Genomic DNA, 15,645 nt, shown 5'->3' with positions numbered 1-15,645 from the left:
AGGGTTGGGGAAATGGTCAAATCTACATTTAAAGGAGTGATGTTTTTTGTGGCTAGGGGGAAGCTGGACAATTTTTGAAGCCCTCCTTCTCCCTGGAGGAGGGCTAGGATCATTAGTTTTAGTTTTTTGAAGTGTTTGGCCTTTTGATGTTTCCTATGTTCTCTTTAGGCAGCCTGGCCTGAAGGATATTTAATATCACTCCTACAAATTTCCAGTTAGGAATAATTTGAACTGAGCATCTGTCAAAGAAACAGCCATTTAAATACATTGGTCATGGTTAAAGAGGCATAAAATGAGGCCAGATTAGACAGAGCACCTTTCTCTGAAGGCTGGCTCTGGTCGAGTCGGGGCCATCCTGGGGCACAGGGACCCAGAAAAATCGCTCCTTCTTCCAATTCATTAGGTATAACTATCTAACACCACTTGGTTTCAAACTCTCCTCTGGCTGCCCTCCTTCTGACCAGCCATGCCTGCCTCTCCTGCCACTGTGGCATGGCGGGGATTGTCTTAAGGTCTCAGTAAGTTGATATTTTATTTATAAATGTCCAGGGGAGTCAGGACTAGATTACAATTCAATCTCTCTGATGTTCTGAGTAACAAGGGAAGTCTGTATCCCCAATGTCTTCACTTCAAACATTCCCCTTGTGTTTCCACTAGGGTGTGCAGGAGGACCTTTGTCAGTGTGTGCAGTCTTAGAATATATCTTGTCTCAAAGATAGTCATGAAAAACCATCCCTTCTCCTCTGAAATAAGCTTTCTGCTCCTAAAACAAAATATTAGACTTACTGAAAACATGTTCTGATTACCTCCTCTTAATCTAAACTTGAATTGTGATTTAAAAGTTGTTACATTTGCAAAAAAAAATCAACATTTGTTCTTATAAAATAATGCACTCATGATATATTTGTACCATAGTAAACACACATTAGTACATTGTTTAGTACAAGTTGTACAAATTGCTGTAAAGCGTGAACTTTTCATCCGATTGCAGCAGAAGGATGTTCACCAGTCTGAAGGTTTCTGTCAGTTAAACTTCTTTTAAAGAGTACAGTCTATAAACTTGCTCTTTGTGTTAATTTTAATGGGACCACTTTTGTTGTGATGTGGCACAACATTGATAAACTAGTTGGTTGAATTCACAGACCCCTCCATCCCTACATTAAAGTTCTCCGCTATCACCCATGGATCTAGATGACTACAAGTGAAGACAGCTTGCGTGAGCAGAGCACCTCAGACGCTAACTTTGAGAAGAAATAAACAACGCATTAGTTCCACGTTGACATGAAACGGAGACAGAAGAAGAAAGGAGTGAGGTTAGAGGAAGTCCACTGCAGGAGAGAGTGTTAGTGGGCAGAGACAGTGTGTTCAAGCGATCTCACGCTCTGCCCTCTCTGATTCTGTCTACCAAAGTTTTCTGCACTTTTTCTAGGATGTAGATTATCTGCACCTCATCCGTCTCTCACCTCTGTGAAACTCCTACCATTTCAGATTGATTCAAGTTATATGCCAAGCCTTGCCAGTATGTTTTGAAGTTAGTTATGTAACAATTACAAGTTTAGGATATCTTTTTTGTTGAGTTGTATACCTTAACTTACTTAAATGGTCCCAAAAGCATTTAAACCCAGAGCTAACCATAAAAAGCATACTTTTTGTTCCCATTCCATAATTGGTGCAGTTCTTGCATGTGAATAAAATGACATATTATTAATAAGTGTAATGGGGATGAAACTTTAATGCATAACCCAGGACAAGCATTTGTGTTCTTGCAGTGATATTCTTTAATAGGAGGCATCGTGACATCTATCAGCGATAAGAGCACAAAGTCTGTGACTGCCAAAGTGATGCGATCACCTTTCAAAGAATTGTGAACCTTGGTATTGGTGGTATTACTTCTACCACTTCAGTACTTTTACGACTTGAAACTCAATGTGTATAGTACACTCATGAGGTTACTTATGACTTAAGCCTATAAAGAAAATCATTTTCAAAGTAACATATTCCATTTTTAATCATGATTAGTCACTGTAGAAGCCTATTTTACCAACATATTCTGCCATTCCATTTGGAGAACTTGTTGGATAATCCATGGTCCTATTCCACCACCATAACCTATGAGCGCTTCACACAACTTCAGATTGACTTCAGGATTTCTAGGTCTTTTTTTTTCCTTCCTTGACATAGTTGCCCTTATTCTATCACACAATAGCACTAATGCAATTATCCCTAAGAATGTTCATTAGAAAATTAGGCGAGCCTTAAGTGTTAATTGTCTAAAAATAGGTATCTCCACGGTAAATAGATCACCTAAGGTCTGAACTAATCACTAATCACTAATGACTAGAGAATGGAAATTCTAATCTAGTGCCAAAATGTCTATACAGTAATCACTGGTAGATTGTGAAAGATTAATTTATTTTCTGGCAGTTTTACTTTCCGTTGATGAATTAATAAGCTAAACTTAGATTTTTGTTTAAAATTGCTATGTGGAGCTGTAAGAATTTGATTTGTGTGATGATTTATAACAAGGTTGGATAGGATTCACACACAATCTATTTTATTGGATCAGCGGATTACTCCTAACAAAATCTGAAATTGTGAAAACCCAAATCAGCATTTGGTGGAAGTGAACCCTTTTAAACTATTCTTCAAGGAATACATTTGATTAGTCTTAAAACCCTTCTCTAGTGGTTTGGTGGTATTTGCTGCTATTGGCATTTTTTGAGTTCACAAAATCAGGAGCCAGCTGCTGAGGTCTTTGCACCACCAAGATGTCTGCCCTTGTAGTATTGTGGTTAATGCTAAATAATGGTTGTCATTTGGGTTAAGCTACACACAGTTAATTCTGCAGAATGAGGGAATTGTCAGTATATTGATGTTAGAGGAACCGTGCTGCCACTGCACACTTTCAGGTTGGATTGAGTGTTAAATAAGTAGATAACAGGGAGTAGTTAATCGGTGTGAAGTTGTAACTTTATCCCCTCTACCTTGGCTCGTCCTGGTGGTGGGAGGAGACGGTGTTGGAGGTGAATGTGCTGTAAGTGTGGAACTGCTGTGGAATAGGCTGTCAGGCTTCATTAGCCCAAGCCATCTCTATCTCAGGAGGAATGTGGCCAGTGGTTTAAAACCAATTTCCATTACCTTCCTTCATTTTATTAACTTCCGTACCATTACCAGGGAGCTTCCCTTTGACAGTCGTTCCTCCTCACTGTCTTGTACTTCTAAGAGATCCCTGCGGGAGCGAGGTTGTGAAACCTCACTTATCCTGCGCTCTGTGTTCCCTTTAATCGCAAAGCACTGTGTCTCAGCTCTCTCCAGCCTTGTGCCAAAAGTGTGTGCTGTGCATGTGTCAGTCTCAGATTTCAGATGTTTAGGCCCTTGCTTGAACCTCCTTGACACTCAAATGTAGGATAAGAGCCAACACAAGTATCCAGTCGAAACTTTAGTTTACCCCTTTTGGATCTCTGATCATCTGTTCAGAGAAAATCCACGGTAACATGAGTAAAGTCCTCTTAAAAGTTCAAAACAGCTCTCTCAGTCTAGTTTGAATTGTCACCAGCTGACTTTTGAGCCAGAGATATTGTGCTGGGATAATCCTGTGGGAGCCAGAGATGTGTGGTAAATAGTAACAGCTATATCTCCATGACCCCTAGTCCTCTACGACTGACTGGATCTGTTGGGAGCGTTTGCCCATGAACAAGATGAGCTTTTTTTTTGCAGCATGAGTGAGGAAGAGGAGTATGAAGCTTGTGAGACACCCCTCTTCGTGACTGCCACTTGGGAGCTCAGGGAAATGGAGGAGGAGGTGAAAGGCCAGGTGTCTGCCACAGGATTTAATTAGAACGACTGCATGCTTTGTCCTCTGTAAACTTGCTTCAGGCGTTCTTTAATTGCCCCATTCCCAATTTCTTCCAGCCTCTCTGAGTTCATTAGTATTCATCTTGCACGCGCATTTGAATGTTGATTTCAAGGATATTTTTACTTTACTGTACTTGAAACTCCTTTCCTAACACTTAGCCAATACTTTTCAATGCTTAGATACGCAATGAATACATATCTCATAGCTCCATTGCAAAAAATGTCCTCCCCTTTCAGATGTTGCTGTTTAAGCCACTTCAGCTTACCTGATGAGATCCGCAACTGCCTGTGCTCATTAACCTACTCTCTATTAGAGCTAACAGGACACATTAAGACATGGAGAGTTAAAGTTATAATAAGGACCCAAGAGACAAAGAGACTCAGACCTAATAAAAAAGGGACGATAAGGTTGTGCACATTGTGGAATATTTTAAGGAATTGTCTCTTCCTTTGATAATGTGGAAACATTGAAGAGAGGGTCTTTAGTGCATCAAAGCAGATTCAGCATTTTAGTTCTCCAGTTCAAACTCTGGTTGTTTATTAACTGACCGTTGTGAGCAGAGAACTTAAAAAGAAAAATTTCATTTCAATCATGGCTTGATTTAACATTTAATGAAGCCCATCAGGGGGATTTGATCTTAAGTTTTGATAAACCAGAGAATGTAATAGGCAATTAACTGCTATATTTTTGTGATTCATATGATGGTATTACTAAAAATGTTAATAATGTAAGAATGCTTTTAAGAGAAAGCAGATTGCTTTTTTTGAGGTCTTTTCTCAGCCTGGAGCTTTATCAGCTGTGTTTAGCCCAGTTACCAGCATTTAAGAAGAGAAAGTGGAGATTAACCCCAGCAATAACACTGACCATCATTCATTAAAACTGTAATCATGCGTAAAATGAGATTGATAGAAATTTCTCTAAAAGGTGGAGAAAAGGGAATAGAAAAGGAATTATATTGCCTGATACAGGATTTAATGGACAGAAAGTTAATTCAACCGCTTTCAAAATATGGTAAGGCGCAAAATCCTCCTGGGCAAATTATAGGACCTCCATCACCACAGTGTGTCTGACAGGAGACCGAGGTTATGCCCCTCCTTCCAAAGTGTGAGCACACACACACACACACTACCTGTACTGACACGCATACACTTACACATATTCCACTCTCCAATATAATATCTGGTTTATCTAGTAGCTGGGAATAGTTAAATCCTTCACGGGGAAGCACTCTGTTGGTAGGATTACCTGACTATATGCCAGCCATTTTTTCTCCTTATTATCCCTTTTTTTTCTCAACAGGCGAGTTTAAGGCCAGTGTTTTTAATGTTCAGCTCTATACAATCCCCAGCTTTTACACTGGATATAATATTTATTTGGTTAATCACTTAAGTATCACCTTGAGCTCAGTATCTTCAGTAGTCATAGCAGGATTATGTGTATTGTGGGTGAAAGTCAGGGCACAAACATCCTTTTATAACACACTGCTTCAAAAAAGTTTCAAAAGAAATCTCTACTTTAAGACACCTTCGGCTGACTGATGTAGTTAGACCATTTTAGCAGCTCCGTCTGGCATACATTTAAAAATATCCTTTTCCCTGGACCAATAAATGAAACGGCTTCCAGTATAAGAAATAGAAATGTGCCTGCTCCTTCCTTCTTTAAAAATAAATCATCATAAGTACCTAAGTGCATATGAATAATGTTAGAGAAATCACAAACATTAGATTAATATATACTAGAACATCCATGCTGTGCTTGTTTTCCACACTTTCTGTGATTTTTCCTTCCTTTTCAACAGCCTGTCGCCCCCTGCATGGTGCACTAAAGAGTGGACTATGTACCTGCTGTTTTAAAGGTTCATTTTGAACTTACAACCAAGGCTGACACCTGAGGAACCCTGCCTTTGATTGATTGTTGAGACTGTTGATCTAATTTTGAAACCTTTGAATTTCTCCTCTGCATCCTTCCTTTTTTTCTTATGGAGTGGAATAAACCTAATTTCCTTGAGCCTCATGCCGGGCTGCGCTCTGCAAGGCGGGAAAACAGAGAGAATAAATAAATAAAGAAACCCAAGGAACAGGTCTTTCACAGCGGCACAGAGATTTTTATAGACTCGGTCAATTAAATTTGTCTTATTTGGAACGATGGGGCTCCGTTACTCAATAAGAGGTAATGTGGTTGAAAAGGCCTCTCACTGTGCGGCCATTAGGTGAGAGAATGTTACCATGGGAGTATTAACATGCAGAGATTACAGAAGCATAAGACTGATCTGAGCCTATTAGAATCAAGAGAAAGTCGAGGTGTGGGTGGGCATCGTGGGCTACCGAGTCCTGCTGTGAGGGCGAGAGATAGAGGGAGGATAGATCAGAGCCAAGGCTTCATTGAAACCAGTAGTGCTTCAGAAAGGAGAGAAGATACTCTGGCTTTTAGTTCAAACACTCAGCTATTCCCATAACATGATCAACTACAGTACATTCAGTTTCACTAAGAAAATAATCACTTGTTTTGGCAATACATTTTAGACTCAGCTGATTGGTGGATAATAGATTAAAGCACCCGCACATTGTAATTATCATGAAGAAGAGTTGGCAGGACACCAGAAATTTGAACTTTGATACGATACTAGTAAATAAGATGATACCGATACCTGTTTTGATACCACGGCAGCAAAAAATAAACACTTGGGCGCTCAAAATGGTTTATTTCTGAATTTTTGATTTCCAACCTGCACACAGTGCTGAAGTGCACACAGTGCTCATTGAAGACAGATCAACATTTGACACACTGTAACAGTAATACAAGGCAAAAAAAAAGCAGTGGTAGGGATGTTAACTATTAATTGAGTATCGATTAATTGATTGTTAAGAACTCACCTGAATACATTTTTTGTTTCGATTTATATCACGTGAAACAAATATCATGTGGTCTCATATTTCGTTCAGCTATCAGGGAGGTGTTTTAGTTTAAAGCAATTTTTGATGTGAATCAGCTGACTAAAGGTGTTGCGCACAGCGGAGACGCTCAGCTGGGGTCTGGAGCTGAGTGACAGGTCTCCATGAGCGCTTTTTTTCTCCACCGCCGGACTGATTATGACCCTGTTGACGTCTGACCACATACAGATGCTTATTTTTCTCAATAAGAACGAGTAGACAGAAAACCGGACACTGTGAGTCTAAAATATGTTTCTGTTCAGTTTCCTTGTTGAAGTCTGAGCCTTCACTTTTGTGACTGTATGTCCACGGAGATTATGAGCCTGCTCCACATGTTGATATTCAGCGTGTTTAATGTTTTGAACACCTCAATACGATCCGTAGCTATTCAATACTGTCAGTCATATACATTGTGTTGTGAAGGAAAATTTGATTCAGGGGAAAACGCATTTGACATTGGTTTTTTGACATGGAAATCGGTTACGTTTTTTTTTTAATGATTAATCGATAATTTGTCTTTAACATTTCCAAAGATCAATCACTGAGAATACTTGAAATTTACATCCCTAGTGCATGGTCTTTTTGTAGACCTCAATCATTGTACAATGCTGTGAAACGTCCCCTTTATCGCTCACTTCAGCTTCTGGTTGGAAAAAATGTCTGTTTTCATGGTCCTTTTTGAATCTATTGAACATAAGAATAACAGATATTGTATTGTGATTGTGTTATTCAATAGTAAAAGTTGGTTGTAACAACAAGCTATTAGGCCACAAAGAAAAGGTCAACAGAGTGGTGATCTACTAAAGACAGAGTCATACAGTATACACAGTGTGCTCATACACTCTGTCAGTGTGGTTATTTACATGCAAGTATTTTTGAATTTGAAACGGAGAAAGGAAGGCAAACTGTTACTTTTGTGATGAAGTAAACCAGAATACAGACTAACACATGCAGCGACTAACACCAGCATCACGCACAAGTATTGACTTGGATGCAACTCTGCAGGAGAGTTCTGGGAAGTTTTTATTGATTTATAGATCACTTGGCAGCATCATAAACAGGCCTGATACTGGAAAGTAAATGTTGTTTACACTGACAACAGCTTTTTGTTTTGCACTTTTTCCCAGCTACAAGTTCTATTGTTGACATGTTTGGATGAGATGGGGAGACTTTTTCTGTTTGCAGCACCAGTTTTTTAATGATTGTTTGATATATTAGTTATTGAACAAACTGAGGATTATGCAGCTGTATTCATTTTCAGAAATATATACATCAAAGTCCTTTGCAACAACACTTAAAAAATGTAGGCTTATTTCCTGTCTGTCTGGCTCTCTTCTCCAGACAGTCCATACTTGCATGTGTGTGAGTGTGTGTGTGTGTGTGAGTGTGTGAGTGTGAGTGTGAGTGTGAGTGTGAGTGTGAGTGTGTGTGTGTGTGTGTGTGTGTGTGTCTGTCTGGGTGTCTGTGTTTGTGTGTGAGTGACTGAGAGAGGAGCACTATCAGTGAACTCAGATGTGTCACTTTCTATGTCGGAGAAGGCTTGAAACACAGAGTGCCTGAGGACATTGTAACAAAGTCCCTTGTGCCACCAGCCCCCCTGCCCGGCACAATTACCCACTCATGTCTAATTGGCATTTGAGGCTTCTCTGCTTGATCGACCATGGCCACATCAGCATGAAGTGGCAGGGCAGCGTTTGCCAAGCTGTGACTTAACTGGTATCACGCTTTGTTACTCTTCTAGCTGCTTACATAATTTGCTGATGTAAATTTACTCTGCCTAATTAACATCGTCAGCCTCTCATTTAATGTGAACAGACATGAGATGCATCCGGTCTCTGGTGTTGCTGTCCGTTGTGCTGACTTCTGAGCGGCACTGAGTATTTCCAGGCCTGTCTGTTGGCTGTGGTGCAGGAGTTTGTGGGACTTGGTTGAATAAATTCAGTTCATACACAACTCAGCCTTGGCATGTGGAGTTGAGAGGACGGGCCGGGCATGAAACTAACTTTCTATGAGTGTCCTGAATTAAGAAATTAAGTTCATCTTAGTTGTTGGTTGATTGGAACTGAGCACTTAACTTGAGAACAGTTTGGATAATAGTGCATGGACACAAATCTGAGTGACAGGTCTCGCTGTATAGAGGAGCTTTGTGATATTTGAAGAGACTGCGCTACACACAAATAATCAGACTCTCAATTAGAGTCCCCTTCTCTACTTTTTGGACCCTGCATGACTTAATGGCCCACAGAACTGTCTCTGGGTGCAGGCCAAGTCATCATTATCCAACCAGATCTTGTGTTAATAAATGACAAGCGTCTGGAATACTGATTTGGTAACCCTCAAAATGTCACTGTCCAATGCAGAGCACAGGATTATATGAATTTAACAAATGCAGGGGAATGTTTTCTTGGAGTTTTTCAGTTGTCTGGTTTTGTTTTTCCACATTCAAATATGAATTCAGCATCTTGAGGTTGGATTTTGAACAGTTTGTTGTGTTGTTTTGACTTGTAACCAGTAACAGCATAGTGCGTCAGTGGTGGCTGCCTAATAAATAAGTTGTATAGTCAATGGTTGAAGTTAAAAACAAGGGCTGCAGCAGGGGAGAGTTGTCCTGCTATCTCCAGAACTATCCACTCATTCAGCCAGTCAGGATATTAGATCAGACTGCTGGTTTGTGATGGTGGCGGGGTCAGTGAGCATCTCATTCGCACACTCACCCCCCTCCCCCGTTCCCTCCCATCGCTGCTAGCCCATTTGCTTCTGTGCCGCACTGCAGGGTAATCAGGACAGTGACACTTTATGAGAGAGGGGACGACAAAAGGATTTACGCACAAAGCCTGGCAGAGGAGTACATATCTCATTTGCCCCCAGAGTTCCAACCAGTGTGCATAAACACAAAAGTTAAAAGGTTTTAAGTTTGGGTTCAGTGAGTTCAGCCTATAATTGTTTACATCAGAGAACTCAGACGCTGAATCACTGTTATGTTATCTTTCCAAATTTCACCCGCTTCCTTTGGGTTCATGTTTTTATTCAATTTCAAATAATGTCAAGTGTTCAGAGTGACCAGTATCCTCTTAGAGTGACCTTTTATTCTAACTCATGCTTATTGAAAGCAGTGATTGTATGAAAATACCGGTCTGTAACTTCAGTCCGCCTCCAATAGAGGGTAAATAAGTGAAACTGTAGAGTTCCACAGGAGAACAAATCTGTCCCCTGCTTCCTTCTAAACATGCCGATTCTATTTTGGTGAGTGTAACCTGCTTATCGCTTAGTAGAAGAGGTTAAGAGTATGCACAGCGACATTGGTGGCAATCTGGAAGAGCGAGTCTGAAATTAGAGGTGAAGGTATTAAAATATTGATAGCAGCTCTCTGTGTCCATTGCTGGCCCATTTATTATTCATTCTACCTTGAAGGTAGCATGCAAGATGACCCCCTTTCATTCAGGCCTGCCTGCTAACTCCTGCTCTCATAAGTTTTGATTTTATGTGGCTCTACTGACATTTCTCCTCAGTTCAGCTGATGTAAAGACAAGATTCAAGTGTTGTACATTTATTTGTATTTACGTCTGTCTCAAAGTCTTTCTATGCTGTCATTGTGTCTTTCGCTTTCCTACTTTGCTGAATCTTTTCAATGCCTGAGCAAAGGAGAACAAAAATAGCAATTAAAAAATTTGTATTAAAGCATTTTATTAATATTCGAGGCCCATTTGGAGCTCTTCCTGAAGCAAGTCTTTTGAATTTGTTGTCCAGCAGATGATGACCTCGATGTAAATCGAAATTTAATAACTAGATGAGGATTTTATTCAGTTAATAAAATGAATGTTTGATTTGTGTTTGCAAAGATTAAATCAAATTTAGCATATCAAAAAAAGTTTTTTTTTTAGCAGTGTTATTTACCTGGCTGTAATTTAAATTGGCTGAGCGGGGCCTCTTTTGAAATTTTAATCCATAGAGGTAGATCAAGGATACATGTTGACTTATCCATACTCAGAGAATTATTTCAGATTTTCCAGCAACTCTCCCAAATGATTCATATTTCATAGGGGGGCATATTTGCCGGGGCTCCTTTGAAGATCTGCGAGGGAGCTTCGGCTCTGACTTTGGTCAGTAATAAATAGGAATTCCCCCGAGGGCGAGGCTCATAGGTGCTGTTTATGTTGACCAATGGAACTGCAGCCTGAAAACCGGAGGAGCGCTGTCGGGATTGGAGCAGGTGGGTTCTGGGCTTCAAAGACCGAAAGATAATCTGCCGAAAAAATCTAAAGCCAGGCTCTGAGATGTGCTGAACATCTCGGAGCTTCTGCTCACAAAGACACGCGGCTCATCATGTGGTTCGAGCCAGCCCAGGAATGCTTTGATGCTGCTGATCCCCCAACTTTTGTTAGTTTATTTGACTGAGTTTTTATGTATAATATGTATTCCAAATGCCAGCTCTTCTCAAAGAACTTAAAGGAAATCCCGAAGAAATAACTTTGGAGTTGAAGGCTTGTGCTAAAGCATCAGTTGATTCAAAGGCTCAATGGCAAAGTCTTCCATAACACAGAGGGAAGAGTGCCTGGTCAATCGCTGGATGAATTGTGGAAAAAATAGTTCCTCATAAGCACAGGAGATTGTTTTTTATATAAGGCTTATATCTTTCTAATTTTCTGAGCAGAATGATAATGTGGAAATATTGATCGGCTTACGCTTTTAGCCTTTAGAAACTTAATGCCATTCAGGAACTAAATTTCTACTTTTCTGAAGTTTTATTTTTAAACAACTCCAGAGTACCAGAGTGTTGGATGAATTAAAGCAATTTTGCACAGATCTCAAATTTGTCAAACTATCAAATAACCATGGACATTCAGGTGTGATTATTTTTGGTCAAATACTATGTGGATATCAAAAAAAGGATGATTGTCGTTAGTCTTAGAAACTGGTTTCTGTAATACAGCAAAAAATTAAGATTTAATTTTCATTCTAGTCTTAAGCTTTGTCTAAGTGTGTCCCAGGAGAGGACTCTTTTATTCACTGTGCCATGAATGATTTTGAATTTAATTCCAAAAGACTAATATTTGGTCATAAGATGTATACATATTTTCAATGTAGAGGTTAAAGGCAACAGAGAATCTCTCGCGATCTGAGAAATCCAAAGAGGCAGAGGCGTGTGGGCTCATCCTGCAGTCTGTCTCTCCACTCCTTTACTTGCATGTAAACAAGGTAAATATTCAGAGCGGGGCCACAAAATATGGATTTGCATTCATGCTGTTTTCTTGTGTATTCACAACTCTCTGGAGTGCCAGTAAGAATGAAAAGTGAAGCAAATGTTGTCTTCTGAGTAGCATTTGAAGGTGATCCATCTGTGACCCATTACATTAGATATAATTCGGAGTTTATTTTAAAATGCATGCTCGGCTTAAAACTCCCAGTAACTCCCAGGTGGGTCTACACACGGAGAAGAAATGATTACAAGAGAAAAATAAGGCTGGATCAGAAAAGAGAGGGAATATGTTGTTTTTATCTCCTCTCTACTCGACAACATTTTAGAAGTGAGCCTACTTTTTATAAAACCACTGTGGACTGAGGCTGGCTGTTTGTGTACACCTCTTGTCCTGAACAGGCAGCACCACTTGACAACATGAGTTATCTGCTTTCCATTTCTGGTAAAAGCAACATCTTTTTATTTTTATTTGGACTTTATCTTGAATGGTCCTCAGATGGAAGCAGAACAATGAGAAATAGATGAAAAGTAATGAAGGAAATGGCCTCCAAGGCTCCATCTTAGTTTATGAAAGAGGGATTTGTGTTGGGTGATTGTGTTCTCTTTGCCTGCAGAGGGGGATGTTGCCCTGGACATGGGCTCATGTCCTGTGTTACAAGGCAGCGGCACGCACAATACTTGCTCTGACTTTTCCCCTTCCATCTGCCTAATGTTTCTGTATGCAGATCTCAAGCATTTCATTCATTATATAATGAAAACCCGGCTATCTGGATACCAGCTTCTCTTGAGAGGTCTTTTTCCTCTAAGTTTACACTCTCAGCAGCAGACAACATGCAGAAGATCCCCTGGTTCACTGTCTTTGTTCACTTAACTCTATTGTTCTTGATTCTGTACGTACAACATCTCCACATGGACTGTTTGCAGTCACAGAGGCAGATTTGAGTCTAAAGTGGAATATGTCACAAAATTAAACTGAGCTTGAAAAATGTGAATAAATGATCAGATTTCATTGTGGTATAAAGTGTGCAGGTAAAAAGCCACACCGCGGGGTGTTGTGTGAAACCGAACCATAAATACGAGAAACAGTTGAGGTTGAAGAATCTAATACGGAGGTGGGAGATGAGGCAGCGGCGGTTGAGATGGCCCCCCTCCTGGTCGCTGGCCGTCAGAAGGAACGAAGTAGCCATTTTGTGGCGAGTGCGGTGGTGCGGTAGAGATGAGATGGTTAACACCCTTCTGCAGTACAGCCACCCTGCTCTCTCTCTCTCTCTCTAATTTTCTCTCTCCCCCTCTTTCTTTCCCTCGCTCGTCCGCTCAGTCGACTATGAAGACACTTCATCTTCCCTGACAGTATGACCACTGCTGCATGTTCTGATGCGTTCAGCATACCTTCATTGCATCATAAATAAATCAGAGAAATGACTTTTTCTTTCTCTTTCTCTCACATGTTCCTTTATCTCTCGCTCTCCTGTCCCCGTTATCTCCTGGAGTCTGAAAACGGGAAATGGTGTGCCCGTGGATTTCCTGTGTGCTCCCCCTTCTTCCAGTGTTCTTACTGCGTGTCCACGATCATCACCCTCCAATCCCCCTTTTACATTATCTCAAAGAGGAGAAATTATTTTTGCTCCATAATGATCCTCACTCTATGTTTTGACATTATCTGCTTTAATTTTAATTTAAATGTCATGGATGTGAAGGATTTTCTTAATTAATGTGCACAATGGATGCAAAATACAAACTTGTATAATAGAATCAAAGTATTGTCATTTTTTCTTTTCTAAAGGGGGGTTTGGGGGTCGCTTCTGACATAGGGACTAAACAAATAAACTTGACATGCTTTGTTATTCATTCCGGAACAAAAAAAAACACACACCAACACACCAACACATAAGCGCGCACATGCATTTGTGGGGCTGTAGATTACATGAGCAGGCGGAGTAGGGATGGGTGGATGGAGGAGAAGGGGGGGAAGTGGAGAAAGATTGTCAAGAACCACTACTAACCCCCCCTCCATACTGACTCCCAGTTACCCAGTCCCTCCACCCCTTCCTGTAATCTCCACTCCTCCACGGGTAGTCTCAAACCTTGTGTTCGTCCACCACCAACCAATTACCTGGCAACCCTGCCCTTATCCCCAGCACAGGCGTGATGCTGCTGCATGATGGGGTTTTTGTATATTGAATTCCATCTCCTGGTGAGATAAAGGGTGTAGGAACAGGGCTCTGCCGCTGTGCTAGATAAGTGTTTCTCACAAACCGTTCCTCGCCGCTTCTTCTGACACTGATTGTGAAGAAAAGAGACATTGGGGATGGTTGGGGGGAAGGCAAGGGGATGGAGGGTTGTTGCAGTGAGATGGGACCCAATTTCAGTATGATTTTCCTCTTGTTTTTAATTTGTAAAAAAGCAGCTCCCTGAGAGGAGTTGGATCCTGCGTCTAAATGCTTTCCTGTTTCATGTTTGGAAAGTCTAGGCTTCACTATTGAGATCAATATTCAAATAGCGTGAGAATATTTTCTCTGGCGTCTCTCCTTCTCATTGCAGACTTACCAAACACAAGATATTACTCCGTGGATCGATACTTTATCTTCATTTAGGAAGGCTGTTCAATCTGCAGAGGTGACAGTTATGGGTTGAGCAGCTCTGTAGAGTATCAGCTTTTATTCGGCTTCATCCCTTCCCTCTCAGTCCTATTTGTAAGCTGTCCTGAGAAGTGTCCCCTGGTACGTATGGCCTGAGCCAGGGCCCATCTATCTGTCTTTGTCTGGCCCACTGCAGGGAACCACACACTCATTGGTTGTCCTGGGGAACAATGTAAGTGATGGACCACCGTTCATACATCAAACCTGCAAGGCGTTTGACAGTGCGGGACAGAAACATTGAAAATAATGACCACAGCAATATGTATCAGAGGTTAAAAATAGAGTGCTGCAGAGAGGTGCTGGCTGAGAGTTGAGGCTGAGAGCTCCTCTCTGTGGCCCTCCCACTGTTTTAGAGGTTAATGGACGCTGCCTTGAGCGCAGAAGAAAAGATGTTTCCAGTTAGCCAGAATGAGTGATATTCAACTACTCGGACACTAATATGCTGCAATTGAATTTCTCCCTTTGTCAGAGGGGAGTCTGTCCTGCTGCAGACCCTCCCTCACAGCTGTGCCCTTGTCTCTCTCTGCTCCACCAGGGCTGAGCCAAGCCCCAAAAGGTCAAGTGTGAGGGGTCAAGTTTAACCTGAAACCAGACAGAGTGAGAGGGACAGGGGGAGGGGAGGGGGCTGGGGTCACTTTTGTGCGGCGTACTGCTTGCTTGTGGATGTTTGTATTTATTTGTGTGCTACCTCATCTGATATGAAGGTTTGTGGTCGTACAGTGATCCACTCGGACAAGTCCTTTAGAGTTTGAACATTTGGGGATGAGAATGAGATGTTCAGAACAGATTTATATAGCCTGTTGTTCACTATATACAGTATGTGTTCCACTACACATTTCCAGTCGACCTATATGTCCGACAATGTCTTCTATTTTGGTTTTCAGGTGATTCACCAACTTTGATTCCTTGTTAAGCATTATGAATTTGTTTTTATCATGTCCCAGTTGCAAGAAAGTCGGAGGCATTCAGGAAACAATTTCTGATCTCAAGTGTTTAACAGAGCATCCTCATGCTACATGAAAA

At 40.9% G+C, this 15,645-nt stretch overlaps 1 protein-coding gene across 1 annotated transcript in view; it reads left to right on the top strand.

Annotated features, from left to right (window-relative positions):
* The window catches only part of zfhx3 (zinc finger homeobox 3), a 333,992-nt gene that overhangs the window by 11,618 nt on the left and 306,729 nt on the right, over positions 1-15,645 (top strand). The window lies entirely within an intron of this gene.

This window comes from Notolabrus celidotus, chromosome 3, assembly GCF_009762535.1.
Source record: "Notolabrus celidotus isolate fNotCel1 chromosome 3, fNotCel1.pri, whole genome shotgun sequence".
NCBI lineage: Eukaryota > Metazoa > Chordata > Actinopteri > Labriformes > Labridae > Notolabrus > Notolabrus celidotus.
The sequence above is the reverse complement of the archived record's forward strand: the minus strand, read 5'-3'. Positions and strand labels throughout refer to the sequence as shown.